The following is a 15357-nucleotide window of genomic DNA, read 5'->3' as shown; positions in this document are numbered from 1 at the left end:
CTTCCCCATGCCTTCCTCTAGGCCCATATAATGGTGAAGTGTCATGTAGTAGACGTTCACATAACACCACTATAGGAAAAGACAACATACATCTCGTCAAAATATCAAACGAATACCAAATTCACATGACTACTAACAGCAAGACTTCACCCATGTCCTCAGGAACAAACGTAACTACTCACAAAGCATATTCATGTTCATAATCAGAGGAGTAATAATATGCATAAAGGATCTGAACAAATGATCTTCCACCAAGTAAACCAATTAGCATCAACTACAAGGAGTAATCAACACTACTAGCATCCCATAGGTACCAATTTGTGGTTTTGATACAAGATTGGATACAAGAGATGAACTAGGGTTTTGAGAGGAGATAGTGCTGGTGAAGATGTTTATGGAGATTGACCCCCTCCCAATGAGAGGATCGTTGGTGATGACATTGGTGATGATTTACCCCTACCGGAGGGAAGTGTCCCCGGCAGAACAGCTCCGCCAGAGCCCTAGATTGATTCCGCCAAGGTTCCCCCTCGTGTCAGTGGAGTTTCGTCCCGTAAGCTTGCCCACGATTTTTTCCAGGGTAAAAGTGATGATATAGCAGAAGATGGACGTCGGAGGCCCACCAGGGGGCCCAGGAGATAGGGGGCGCGCCCTATAGGGGGGGCTGTCTCCTGGACAGGGTGTGGCCCCCATGGCCTATTTCTTTCACTAATAAATTCTTATTAAATCCAAAAAGTTGTTTCGTGGAGTCTGAGGACTTTTGGAGCTGTTCAGAATAGGTTTCCAACGTTTGCTCCTTTTCCAACCAGAATTCCAGCTGCCGGCATTCCCCCTCTTCATGGTAAACCTTGTAAAATAAGAGAGAATAGCCATAAGTATTGAGATATAATGTATAATAACAGCCCATAATGCAATAAATATTGATATAAAAGCATGATGCAAAATGGACGTATCACACCCCACACTATGACTCCCCGGCAACGGCGCCAGAAAAAGGTCTTGATAACCCGCAAGTATACAGGATCAATTGTAGCCTCTTTCGATAAGTAAGAGTGTCGAACTCAACAAGGAGCTAAAGGTAGAACAAATATTCTCTCAAGTTCTATCTCCCACTGATACGACTCTACGCACACTTAGTGTTTGCTTTACCTAGAACAAGTATGAAACTAGAAGTACTTTGTAGGTGTGATAGGATAGGTTTGCAAGAAAATAAAGAACACGTAAATATAAACTAGGGGCTGTTTAGATAAAGAAGCAATAAAGTAAATATAGCGAGTGTGGAAAAGTGGTGGTAGGAGTTGTGAAATTGTCCTTAAGCAATTGACTACCTTACTAGACTGATAATCACTATTGCAATTTTATTTGAGGGAGAGGCATAAGCTAACATACTTTCTCTTCTTGGATCATATGCAATTATGATTGGAACTCTAGCAAGCATCCGCAACTACTAAAGATCATTAAGGTAAAACCCAACCATAGCATTAAAGTATCAAGTCCCCTTTATCCCATACGCAAACAACCTACTTACTTGGGTCTGTGCTTCTATCACTCACGCCACCCACCATAATCAAATCATGAACATATTGCAAACCCTACAGCAGGGATCCCTCACGCTTGAGCGACACGGAGAGCACCATAGGATAGCACCAATAATAAAACATGCAACTCAAACCAATCATAGAAATTCATCAATCACCGATAGGACAACGAAAATCTACTCAAACATCATAGGATGGCAACACATCATTGAATAATAATATGAAGCATAAAACACCATGTTCAAGTAGAGGGTACAACGGGTTGCGGGAGAGTGGACCACTAAATATAGATGGGGGAAGGTGATGGAGATGTTGGTGGAGATGGCAGAGGTGTTGGTGAAGATCGCAGTGATGATGATGGCCCCCGGCAGTGCTCCGGCGCCACCGGAAGCAAGGGGGAGAGAGCCCCCCTTCTTCTTCTTCTTCTTCCTTGACCTCCTCCCTAGATGGGAGAAGGGTTTCCCCTCTGGTCCTTGGCTCCCATGGCGTGGGAGGTCAAGAGCCCCTCCGAGATTGGATGTATCTCTCTGTCTCTCTCTGTTTCTGCGCTCCCTGATTCTTCCCCTTCACCATTTCTTTTATATCTGGGGATCCATAACTCCGATTGGGGTGAATCTTTCGCCAAGATTTTTCTCATAAAATTAGCTTTCTTGTGGCAAAAGAATAGCATCAACCGCCTTACTGGGGGCCCATGAGAGTCCAGGGCGCGCCTGCCTCCCTTGGGCGCGCCCCCTATCTCCTGGCCCCCTCGGGCACCGTCTCGCGTTGATTTTACTTCCAAAAAATCATAAATATTCCAAAATAATTCTCCATCCGTTTTTATCCCGTTTGGACTCAGTTTGATAAGGGTTTTCTGTGAAACATAAAACATGCAACAAATAGGAACTGGCACTGGGCACTGGATCAATATGTTAGTCCCAAAAATTGGATAAAAAGTTGCCAAAAGTATATGAAAGTTGAAGAATATTGGCATGGAACAGTAAAAAATTATAGATACGACAGAGACGTATCACCCCTCCCCTCTGGAAACCCTAGACTGCTCATCCACTGGCGTACCTGAGCCCATTCACTGCCAGCGGCGCCCACCTCGCCGGATCTGCTTCTGCGGCTGCATCTACCCCTCCCACCTCCACTAGAAACAACTAGACTGCTCATCCACCACTGTACCACAGCCCATTTAGTGCCGGCCTTGTCCATGGTGCCGGATCTGCTTCGCCGGTACTCTCGTCAACCGCAGCGCATCTGCAGCGGCTCATTCGTACTCCCCACCGGAGACGCTTCGTCCACACCCCCCAGAGCCGCCCCACTGACGACTGATAACCCACAAGTATAGTGGATCAATTGTAGCCCCTTTCGATAAGTAAGAGTGTTGAACCCAACGAGGAGCTAAAGGTAGAACAAATATTCCCTCAAGTTCTATCGACCACCGATCCAACTCTACACATGCTTGACATTTGCTTTACCTAGAACAAGTATGAAACTAGAAGTACTTTGTAGGTGTGATAGGATAGTTTTGCAAGAATATAAAGAGCACGTAAAAAAACTAGGGGCTGTTTAGGTAAAGAAGCAATAAAGTAAGTATAGCGATTGTGGAAAAGTGGTGGTAGGAGTTGTGAAATTGTCCCTAAGCAATTGACTACTTCACTAGACCAATAGGAAGTTTTATGTGGGAGAGGCCATTGCTAGCATGTCATCCCTGACTTGGAATTCTATGCACTTATGATTGGAACTATTAGCAAGCATCCGCAACTACTAACGTTCATTAAGGTAAAGCCCAACCATAGAGTTAAGATATATTGGTCCCCCTTCAATCTCGTATGCATCAATTTCTATGCTGGGTTGAAACTTCTGTCACTCTTGCCCTCCAATACATAGTCCTATCAACATACAACTAACCCTATGGTGTTATCCACGCGCGCGCTCATATGATGGGCACCAAAGGACAACAACATAACCACAAGCAAATTAAACTAATCATAGCAATTCACCAATTACCGAAAGGATAACGAAAATCTACTCAGACATCATAGGATGGCAACACATCATTGGATAATAATATGAAGCATAAAGCACCATGTTCAAGTAGAGGGTACAATCGGTTGCGGGAGAGTGGACCGCTGTAGATAGATGGGGAAAGGTGATGGAGATGTTGGTGAAGATGACGGAGGTGTTGGTTGATATGTCTCCAACGTATATACTTTTCCAAACACTTTTGCCCTTGTTTTGGACTCTAACTTGCATGATTTGAATGAAACTAACCCAGACTGACGCTGTTTTCAGCAGAACTGCCATGCTGTTGTTTTATGTGTAGAAAAGAAAAGTTCTCGGAATATCCTGGAAATCCACGGAGGCACTTTTTGGAATTAATAAGAATTTTTGGCGAAAGAATCAATACCAGGGGGCTCACAGGCTATCCACGAGACAGGGGGGCGCGCCCCCCCTAGGGTGCGGCCTCCTATCTCGTGGGCCCCCTGGACCTCCACCGACCTCAACTCCAACTCCATATATTCACGTTCGGGGAGAAAAAAAATCAGAGAGAAAGTTTCATCATGTTTTACGACACAGAGCCGCCGCCAAGCCGTAATCTCTCTCGGGAGGGCTGATCTGGAGTCCGTTCGGGGCTCCGGAGAGGGGGATTCGTCGCCGTCGTCATCATCAACCATCCTCCATCACTAATTTCATGATGCTCACCATCGTGCGTGAGTAATTCCATCGTAGGCTTGCCGGACGGTGATGGGTTGGATGAGATTTACCATGTAATCAAGTTAGTTTTGTTAGGGTTTGATCCCTAGTATCCACTATGTTCTGAGATTGATGTTGCTATGACTTTGCTATGCTTAATGCTTGTCACTAGGGCCCGAGTGCCATGATTTCAGATCTGAATCTATTATGTTTTCATGAATATATGTGTGTTCTTGATCATATCTTGCAAGTCTATAGTCACCTATTATGTATTATGATCCGACAACCCCGAAGTGACAATAATCGGGATACTTCTCGGTGATGACCGTAGTTTGAGGAGTTCATGTATTCACTATGTGCTAATGCTTTGTTCCGGTTCTCTATTAAAAGGAGGCCTTAATATCCCTTAGTTTTCGCTAGGACCCCGCTGCCACGGGAGGGTAGGACAAAAGATGTCATGTAAGTTCTTTTCCATAAGCACGTATGACTATTTACGGAATACATGCCTACATTACATTGATGAATTGGAGCTAGTTCTATATCACCCTATGTTATAACTATTGCATGAGGAATCGCATCCGGCATAATTATCCATCACTGATCCATTGCCTACGAGCTTTTCACATATTGTTCTTAGCTTATTTACTTTTCCGTTGCCACTGTTACAACTACTACAAAAACCCCAAAACATTTATCTTTAGTTTTGCTACTGTTACCTTTATTATCATACAAGTTTTGCTACTAAACAATTTGCTGCAGATACTAAGTTATCCAGGTGTGGTTGAATTGACAACTCAACTGCTAATACTCAAGAATATTCTTTGGCTCCCCTTGTGTTGAATCAATAAATTTGGGTTGAATACTTTACCCTCGAAAGCTGTTGCGATCCCCTACACTTGTGGGTTATCATTAGTGTAGATCGCGGTGATGATGATAGCCCCGGCGGCGTTCCGGCGCCAGCGGGAGAGAGGGGGAGAGAGCCCCCCTTCTTCTTCTTCTTCCTTGACCTTCTCCCTAGATGGGAGAATGTTTTCCCCTCTGGTCCATGGTCTCCATGGAGTGGGAGGGGCGAGAGCCCCTCTGAGATTGGATCTGTCTCTCTGTCTCTCTCTGTTTTTGCATTCCCAGATTCTGCCCTTTCACCATTTCTTATATTCCCGGAGATTCGTAACTCCGACTGGATTGAAACTTTTGCCATGATTTTTTTTCCGGAAATTAGCTTTCTTGTGGCAAAAGAAGAGCAGCAACCGCCTTATGCGGTGCCCACGAGGGTCAGGGGCACGCCCCTTGCCTTGTGGCCCCCTCGGGCACCTTCTCGCATTGATTCTTCTTCCCAAAAATCATAAATATTCCAAAAATATTCTCCGTCTATTTTATCCCCTTTGGACTCCATTTGATATGGGGTTTCTGTGAAACATAAAACATGCAACAAACAGGAACTGGCACTGGGCACTGGATCAATATGTTAGTCCCAAAAATAGTATAAAAAGTTGCCAAAAGTATATGAAAGTTGTAGAATATTGGCATGGAACTATCAAAAATTATAGATACGACGGAGACGTATCAGCATCCCCAAGCTTAATTCCTCCTCGTCCTCGAGTACGTAAATGATAAAAAAAAGATAATTTTTAACATGGAATGCTACCTCGCATAATCTTGATCATGTAATCTAATCATGGCATGAATATTAAGATACAAGTTATTCAAAGCAATAGTCTATCATTTGACATAAAAACAATAATAATTCGGGCATCCCAACAAGCAATCATGTCTTTCAAAATATCAATGCTAAAGAACGCTATCCCTACAAAATCATATAGTCTTGTATGCTCCCTTTTCTTAACACAAGGATCATTGGTTCATACTTTTTAACGCGCTTCAGCTTTTTCAACCCTCGCGCAATACATGAGCGCAAGCCATTGATATAGCACTATAGGTGGAATAGAGTATGATGGTGGAGGTTGTGTGGAGAAGACAAAAAGGGAGAAAGTCTCACATCGACGCGGCTAATCAATGGGCTATGGAGATGCCCATCAATTGATGTCAATGCGAGGAGTAGGGATTGCCATGCAACAGATGCACTAGAACTATAAGCGTATGAAAACTCAAACTGAAACTAAGTGGGTGTGCATCCAACTTGCTTGCTCATGAAGACCTCAGGCATTTGAGGAAGCCCATCATCGGAATATACAAGCCAAGTTCTATAATGAAAATTCCCACTAGTATATGAAAGTGATAACTCAAGAGACTCTCTATATGAAGAACATGGTACTATTTTGAAGCACAAGTGTGGTAAAAGGATAGTAGCATTGCCCCTTCTTTCTTTTTCTCTCATTTTTTTATTTTCTCTTTTTTATTTTTTATTTTTTGGTGGGCTTCTTTGGCCTTTTTTTATTTTGGCTTCTTTGGCCTCTTTTATTTTTCATAAAGTTCGGAGTCTCATCCCGACTTGTGGGGGAATCATAGTCTCCATCATCCTTTCCTCATTGGGGCAATGCTCTAATAATGATGATCATCACACTTTATTTACTTACAACTCAATATTACAACTCGATATCTAGAACAAATATATGACTCTATATGAATGCCTTCGGCGGTGTACTGGGATGTGCAATGATCTAGCATAGCAATGACATCAAAAAACGGACAAGCCATGAAAACATCATGCCAACTATCTTACGATCATGCAAAGCAATATGACAATGAATGCTCAAGTCATGTATATGATGATGATGGAAGTTGCATGGCAATATATCTCGAAATGGCTATGGAAATGCATAATAGGTAGGTATGGTGGCTGTTTTGAGGAAGATATAAGGAGGCTTATGTGTGATAGAGCGTATCGTATCACGGGGTTTGGCTACACCGGCGAAGTTTGCACCAACTCTCGAGGTGAGAAAGGGCAATGCACGGTATCGTAGAGGCTAGCAATGATGGAAGGGTAAGAGTGCGTATAATCCATGGACTCACATTAGTCATAAAGAACTCATATACTTATTGCAAAAGTTTATTGGCCCTCAAAGCAAAGTACTACTATGCATGCTCCTAGGAGGAGGTTGGTAGGAGTTAACCATTGCGCGCCCCTGACCTTCATGCAAAGATAAACAATCAAAATACAATGCACACCAGTTTGGTTACATAGTTAGGAGACCATATGTGCATGCTTCGAGAATCACAAACCTTAGCACCAATATCCTTACTAAACACAACCATTTACTAGTACCTCCCACATATTATCATCTCTATATCGCAAAACTATTGCAAGGAATCAAACATATCATATTCAGCGATGTACAAGTTTTATGTAGGATTTTATGACTAACCATGTGAATGACCAATTCCTGTCATCTCTCTAAATAGATATAAGTGAAGAAAGAGAGTTTAATTCTTTCTACAAAATATATGCCCATGCTCTAACAAATATAAGTGAAGCAAAAGATCATTCTACAAATGGCGGTTTTCTACGTGAAGAGAAACAGGCAATCCAAACTTCAAATGATATAAGTGAAGCACATGAAGCATTCTATAGAGACATACTCAAAAGATTTAAGTGAAGTGCAATGAGCATTCTATAAATAAACCATGGACTATCTCATACCAGCATGGTGCATAAAATAAAAGTGAAAACTAAATGCAAAAGACGCTCCAAGATTTGCACATATCACATGAATGAAACTAATCCGAAAACATACCGATACCTGTTGAAGAAAGGTGGGATGCCTTCCGGGGCATCCCCAAGCTTAGACGTTTGAGTCTCCTTGAATATTTACTTGGGGTGCCTTGGTCATCCCCAATATTTAGCTCTTGCCTCTCCTCCTTTTCCTCATATCGAGGCCTCCTCGATCTTCGAACACTTCATCCACACAAAACTTCAACAAAAACTTGGTAAGATCCGTTAGTATAATAAAGCAAATCACTACTCTAAGTACTATTGAAAACCATTTCACATTTTGTTTTTGAATTGTATCTACTGTAATATAACTTTTCCATGGCTTAATCCACTGATAGAAATTGATAGTTTCATTAAAACAAGCAAACTATGCATCAAAAACAGAATCTGTCTTAAACAGGACAGTCTGTAGTAATCCGAACATTCACCATACTTCTGGTGCCTGAAATATTCTGCCAAAATTAGGAAAAATAAAAAGTTTGATTATAAAGACATTCCAAGAAGTTTGAGAACAGTTTGACGTTCCAGTAAAAAATGTAAAATCGTGCACTACAGCCAAACTTTCTGTCCTGCACTGTACAAACCAACAAGGAATCTAAACATCCTAAAGGCAAACCTTGGCACATTATTTTTATAATACAATGGAATTGTACAAGGGGATAATTATTTTTGATGAAAAGTTTCTATAATTAAGATTCACAAAGTTTCCGTGAGCATTAACAAAGTTCAAGGAGCTCCCCCACTTCAACAATGCTTGTCTTTCTCACTTTCACTTTCCTTTTTGAATAGTTTTGGGTTCCCTTTTTATTTTTGTGTTTTTAGACTATATAAAAGCACTCAACAGAAATAAATGACTCTCCAAAACTTCCAGGTTGGCTCCCTAGCAGCGCTTTCTTTAAAGCCATTAAGCTAGGCATATAGTGCTCAAGTAATGGATCCACCCGGATCCCAAGGTATATCAAAGCCAATTTTAATTAACAATGATTTGTGATTTAGTAGTGAGCACAAAGTAGCATATATCATGCAAAAACAAAGTCTAACTCTCTTCCTATGCATCGGCATGTCATAAAAGAACAATCCATGCACACCTAGTAAAGGCCAATGCATAGTATAAATAGTTTCTTGCAATTTCATCGTATGGGAAACATGGAGAGGTGGAGATATAGTTCCTCTCTTATAATAATTGCAAGTAGGAGCAGCAAGCACATGCATATTATATCTATCGAAATCATCATGTGTAGTAGTAAAACGCAACCAATCTATATAATCCTTAATAAGGGCAAACTTCTCCGATATAGTGTAGTAGGGAGATTTCAAAAAGATAATAGGACAATCATGCGTGGGTGCAATAGAAACAATTTCATGTTTAACATAAGGAACTATAGCAAGTTCATGTCCATAAGCATAATTCATATTGGCATCTTGCCCACAAGCATCATCAAGAAGGGATATTTCAAAAGGATCAACGGGGTCATAACAATCATCATAGTAATCATCCTTCGGTAAGCACGAAGGAAAATTAAACAATGTATGAGTTGAAGAGTTACTCTCATTAGAAGGTGGGCACGGGTGATCAATCCACTCTTCCTCCTTTTGTTCTTCGCTCTCCTCCTCATCTTTTTCATCCAATGAGCTCACAGTTTCATCAATTTCTTCTTCCATAGATTCCTGCAAAATATTAGTCTCTTCTTGGACAGCGGAGACTTTCTCAACAAACACATCAATATCGGCATTGTATTCATAATTCTCAGAACAATATCTAAGTATAGCAAAAAATTTAGGTTTGTAAACAGCATCATCAATATTTTCACACTCTTTAAACAAAGATTCAATTTCATAAGCACCCATAAAAGCACCGAATTCTTCTATTTGTTCCACATCCTAATAATCATATATACCATTGGCATAAGAAGCCAAGGTTTTATTATCATTAAATCTACATGAAAAGGGAAGGTGTGGAGCCTTCATCCTAGAGCAAAAAGTATAACCATATCTCAAGATAGTTGTTGAGCATACCAATGCAACATATAAATTTGATCCCATAATGGTTTCCCTTTTTGTGTCAAGCGATAATCCCTAAAGTATTCACGTTGATCCAGATGTCTCCCATAACATAATTGAATGGGTTTTTCTCAGGATTATCAAAGTAGTACATAATATCTTTCACATAATGAACATCAAGGGTTTTAGGAGGTTCCCCATCTCCATGAGTAGCAAGTACACCTAATTTTTTTTGGTATTTCGTGTTCTATATCCATAACTAAAGATAGAGAACAACTAAGAACAACAAATAAAATCTACTTAGTGATAAAGCAAACAAGCACACACGAGAATATTCACCCCACACTATGACTCCCCGGCAATGGCGCTAGAAAAGGTCTTGATAACCTACAAGTATAGGAGATCAATTGTAGCCTTTTTCGATAAGTAAGAGTGTCGAACCCAACGAGGAGCTAAAGGTAGAACAAATATTCCCTCAAATTCTATCAACCACCGATACAACTCTACGCACGCTTGACATTCGCTTTACCTAGAACAAGTATGAAACTAGAAGTACTTTGTAGGTGTGATAGGATAGGTTTGCAAGAATATAAAGAGCACGTAAATAAAAACTAGGGGCTGTCTAGGTAAATAAGTAATAAAGTAAGTATAGCGAGTGCGGAAAAGTGGTGGTAGGAGTTGTGAAATTGTCCCTAAGCAATTGACTACTTTACTAGACCGATAGCAAGTTTTATGTGGGAGAGGCCACTGCTAGCATGTCATCCCTGACTTGGAATTCTATGCACTTATGATTGGAACTATTAGCAAGCATTCGCAACTACTAACGTTCATTATGGTAAAACCCAACCATAGCATTAACATATATTGTCCCCCCTTCAATCCCGTATGCATCAATTTCTATGCTAGGTTGAAGCTTCTGTCACTCTTGCCCTCCAATACATAGTCCTATCAACATACAACTAACCCTATGGTGTGATCCACGCACGCGCTCATATGATGGGCACCAAAGGATAGCAACATAACCACAAGCAAATTAAACAAATCATAGCAATTCACCAATTACCGAAAGGACTACGAAAATCTACTCAGACATCATAGGATGGCAACACATCATTGGATAATAATATGAAGCATAAAGCACCATGTTCAAGTAGAGGGTACAGTGGGTTGCGGGAGAGTGGACCGATGTAGATAGATGGGGGAAGGTGATAGAGATGTTGGTGAAGATGATGAAGGTGTTGGTGTAGATTGCGGTGATGATGATGGCCCACTACAAGAAATATGTCAACTAGTGACCTTCTGTCAGTGCCCTGGAAGAATTGGTCATAGATCTATGACCATTTGAGACCAATTGGTCAAAAGCTGTTCGGGGGGCTCCAAACCCTAAACCATTGCGACCATTTTGGTCAGAAAGGTCGTAATTTCCTTACACAAAATGGTCATAAAGCAAACAGTGTTGGTCCGCTGCCTTATTTCTGGTTGTTAACGACCAATATAGATGGTCATAGCCTTGTAGATTGTGGTGGGTTGTGATGACTAGGCGCCATCTCATCAGTTTTGCCTATGTGTCATGTCCATGTGTCAATTTTTTCCCTAGGTTGTGAAGCAACCTATATTTATGTTATCCCAAAAATTCCCAAAAAATTCTCATAAATTGTTTGGATCATGTCTTCATCAAATATGTCAAAAACCTTCCTTGCCTAGTTCAAAAATAACTCAACAATATTCATTTTCCTATTCTGTTCAAAGCAACACTTTGTGAAGGAAGTGTTATTTATATATTCTTGATTTCCCTAAAAATTTATGAAGACATTCTTCTTAGTATATGATCATCCTCAGCCAAAACCCACACCCATTCGCCATGTGCATTTCCCGTACCGCTAATCTAACACTTGGCTGCTAATTCATGTTTGAGCATAGTTCAGTCTCCTCACGAGAATGTTATATTATAATTTTCTTCCTAGCACCTACCTGGGGAGTGCCCAACCCACTATATATGCCTAGGCCGCCCAGAACGCATGGCAACGCCACGGTCACGCGGTGACCATGCGGCGGGCATGCGAGCTTAATCGCTCTAGAGTTGGGGCCCTCGGCCATCGTCCATACCTCGATGTCTCGCCATCAAACCATGTATTTATGATTAAATAGATACTTATTTACCTAGAAATGATTTTTTGAAAAAATAAAGAGCAAACTATGAGGCACTTGCAGTTCAAATTTGACCTGCTTCCACCTGAATCGACATGAATTTGTCTTTTTCACCAGAGGTGGATAAAAACTTTTGACACCCAACCATTTTGTAAATTGTGCATTAAATATGTCCTAGGAATTTATAAAATTGATTAGGTCCAATTTTGCAACTATATGGTAGGTCCTTCACAAAAAAAACTCATTTCTGGCATTCGGAAAATGGAAAATGTATTTTCCATGAAAAGAAAATGAAAACTCCCTTAGGCAACATTGTTTGGAATTCCAAGATGCACCCTTGTGCACAATATGAGATCATTTGAACAAACTATGCCATGAATGTGGCCATAAGATTGATCATTTGGCTTGAAAGCCATGAATCTTCACACATGATAGCTCATTTCTGAAAACACTTTTTAAAAATAATTACCGTATTACAAGTTTATTATTTTTCCTCGAAACTTGGTCACATATAATGACACAATGCGAAGGTTTTCCAATTTTTTGATTTTTTTGAATTTTTTATGCCCGTTTCAAAATGCGGTCAAAACGGCAGGCTTGACCGTTCCTAGCTAGTGGTTGAATCTTGGAATTTTTTTGGTGTTTCTCTGATTAAATAGATACTTATGTACCTAGAAATGATTTTTTGAAAAAAAATAAAGAGCAAACTACGAGGTAGCTGCAGTTCAAATTTGACCCGCTTCCAACTGAGCCAGCGGGAATTTGTTTTTTTCACCAGAGGTGGATCAAAACTTTTGACACCCAACAGTTTTGTCAATTGTGCATTATATATGGCCTAGTATTTTATAAAATTGATTAGGTCCAATTTTGCAACAAATATATGGTAGGTCCTTCACAAAAAAACTCATTTTGGGCACTCAAAAAATGGAAAATGAATTTTTGGTCCAAAGAAAATGAAAAGTTCCTTAGGCAACATTGTTTGTCATTCCAAGATGCACCCTTGTGCACGATATGAGGTCATTTGAACAAACTATGCCATGAATGTGGCCATAAGATTGATCATTTGGCTTGAAAGCCATGAATCTTCACACATGATTGCTCATTTCCGAGAACACTTTTTTAAAATAATTACCATATTACAAGTTTATTATTTTTCCTGGAAACTTGGTCACATATAATGACACAATGCAGAGGTTTTCCAATTTTTTTAATTTTTTTGAATTTTTTATACCCGTTTCAAAATGCGGCCAAAACGCCGGGAATGATCGTTCCTAGCTAGTAGTTGAATCTTGTAATTTTTTTGGTGTTTCTATGATTAAATAGATACTTATGTACCTAGAAATGATTTTTGGAAAAAATAAATAGCAAACTACGAGGTAGCTACAGTTGAAATTTGACCCGCTTCCAACTGAATCAGCGGGAATTTGTCTTTTTCACCAGAGGTGGATCAAAAATTTTGACACCCAACCATTTTATCAATTGTGCATTATATATGGTCTAGTATTTTATAAAATTTATTAGGTCCAATTTTGCAACAAATATTGGTAGGTCCTTCACAAAAAAACTCATTTTGGGCAATCGAAAAAATGGAAAATGAATTTTTCGTCCAAAGAATATGAAAAGTTCCATAGGCAACATTGTTTGTCATTCCAAGATGCACCCTTGTGCATGATATGAGGTCATTTGAACAAACTATGCCATGAATGTGGCCATAAGATTGATCATTTGGCTTGAAAGCCATGAATCTTCACACATGATAACTCATTTCTGAGAACACTTTTTTTAAAATAATTACCATATTACAAGTTTATTGTTTTTCCTGGAAACTTGGTCACATATAATGACACAATGCGGAGGTTTTCCAATTTTTTGAATTTTTTTTTGAATTTTTTTGCCTGTTTCAAAATGCGGTGAAAACGCCGGGAATGACCGTTCCTAGCTAGTGGTTGAATCTTGTAAATTTTTTGGTGTTTCTATGATTAAATAGATACTTATGTACCTAGAAATGATTTTTGAAAAAATAAAGAGCAAACTAAGATGTAGCTATAGTTCAAATTTGACCCGCTTCCACCTGAATCAGTGGGAATTTGTCTTTTTCACTAGAGGTGGATCAAATCTTTTGACACCCAACCATTTGGTCAATTGTGCATTAAATATGGCCTAGTTTTTTATAAAAATGATTTGGTACAATTTTGCAACAAATATATGGTAGGTCCTTAAAAAAAACTCATTTTGGGCAATCGAAAAAATGGAAAACTGATTTTTCGTCCAAAGAAAATAAAAAATTCCTTAGGCAAAATTGTTTGCCATTCCAGGATGCACCGTTGTGCACGATATGAGGTCATTTGAGTAGACTATGCCAAGAATCTCACCATAAGGTTGACCATTTGAGCAGACTATGCTATTTGAGCAGACTTTTTAAAGGTATTTATCGTGTTAGAAGTTTGTTTTTTCGTAGACACTAGATCACATATGATGACACAATGCAAAGGCTTTCCTTTTTTGATTTCTTTAATTCTTTATGCCCATTTCAAAACGCGATTAAAACCATGGGCATAACCGTTCGTAGCTGCGGGTGGAATCTTACAAAACTCATAGTGTTCTGTGATGAAATATATACATGTGTACATAAAAATGACTTTTGGAAAAACAATGAGCAAACTATGAATTTGTTGTAGTTCAAATTTGACCTGGATCCTCATGACTTGGTACAAGTTGGTTTAAATGGCCAAAAAAGGCTAAAACAATTGGAAATGCATACAAGTTGGTTATCATCATCCATAAAATGTGGTATAACTTGAGTGAAAATTTTAGTGGTTCCATTTTGCAAAATATTATTGGTAGTTGCTTCATAAACACCTTTGTTTTTAGCACTTAGAGACTATATTTTAAATTACAGACGTAGTCTCCAACCAATCAGGACGTCTCCCCCGGATCACCCTACCGTAGGCGATCTGAACCGTCCGATCGTCCTGGATCTAACGGCAGACTTGAGCCCCCCATCGTCTCACCCAACTAGCCCTAACACAACCCGCACCACTCGTCCTCTCGCCCCCTCTCTCTCTCCTACACACCCACATCCGCCGCCCTCTCCCTCCCTCAGATCTCGATCCGATCCAGATCGACGTCGCCACCTCTCTCTAACCCTAGCTTCCCGTCACCGGCGGCGGCACCCTCCCTCCCTCGCCTTCTCCTCCTTCCCTCCTCATGGCCGCCTCCACCACGCCACCAACCCTGGCGACGGCCTCGTGTAGATCCCATCCTGCTCCGCGTCGCCGCTCTCCCGGCCATCTCTCCGTTCCCCCATAGCCACACCTCATC

The sequence above is a fragment of the Triticum dicoccoides genome, chromosome 5B (assembly GCF_002162155.2).
Source record: "Triticum dicoccoides isolate Atlit2015 ecotype Zavitan chromosome 5B, WEW_v2.0, whole genome shotgun sequence".
Classification (NCBI taxonomy): domain Eukaryota; kingdom Viridiplantae; phylum Streptophyta; class Magnoliopsida; order Poales; family Poaceae; genus Triticum; species Triticum dicoccoides.
The sequence above is the reverse complement of the archived record's forward strand: the minus strand, read 5'-3'. Positions refer to the sequence as shown.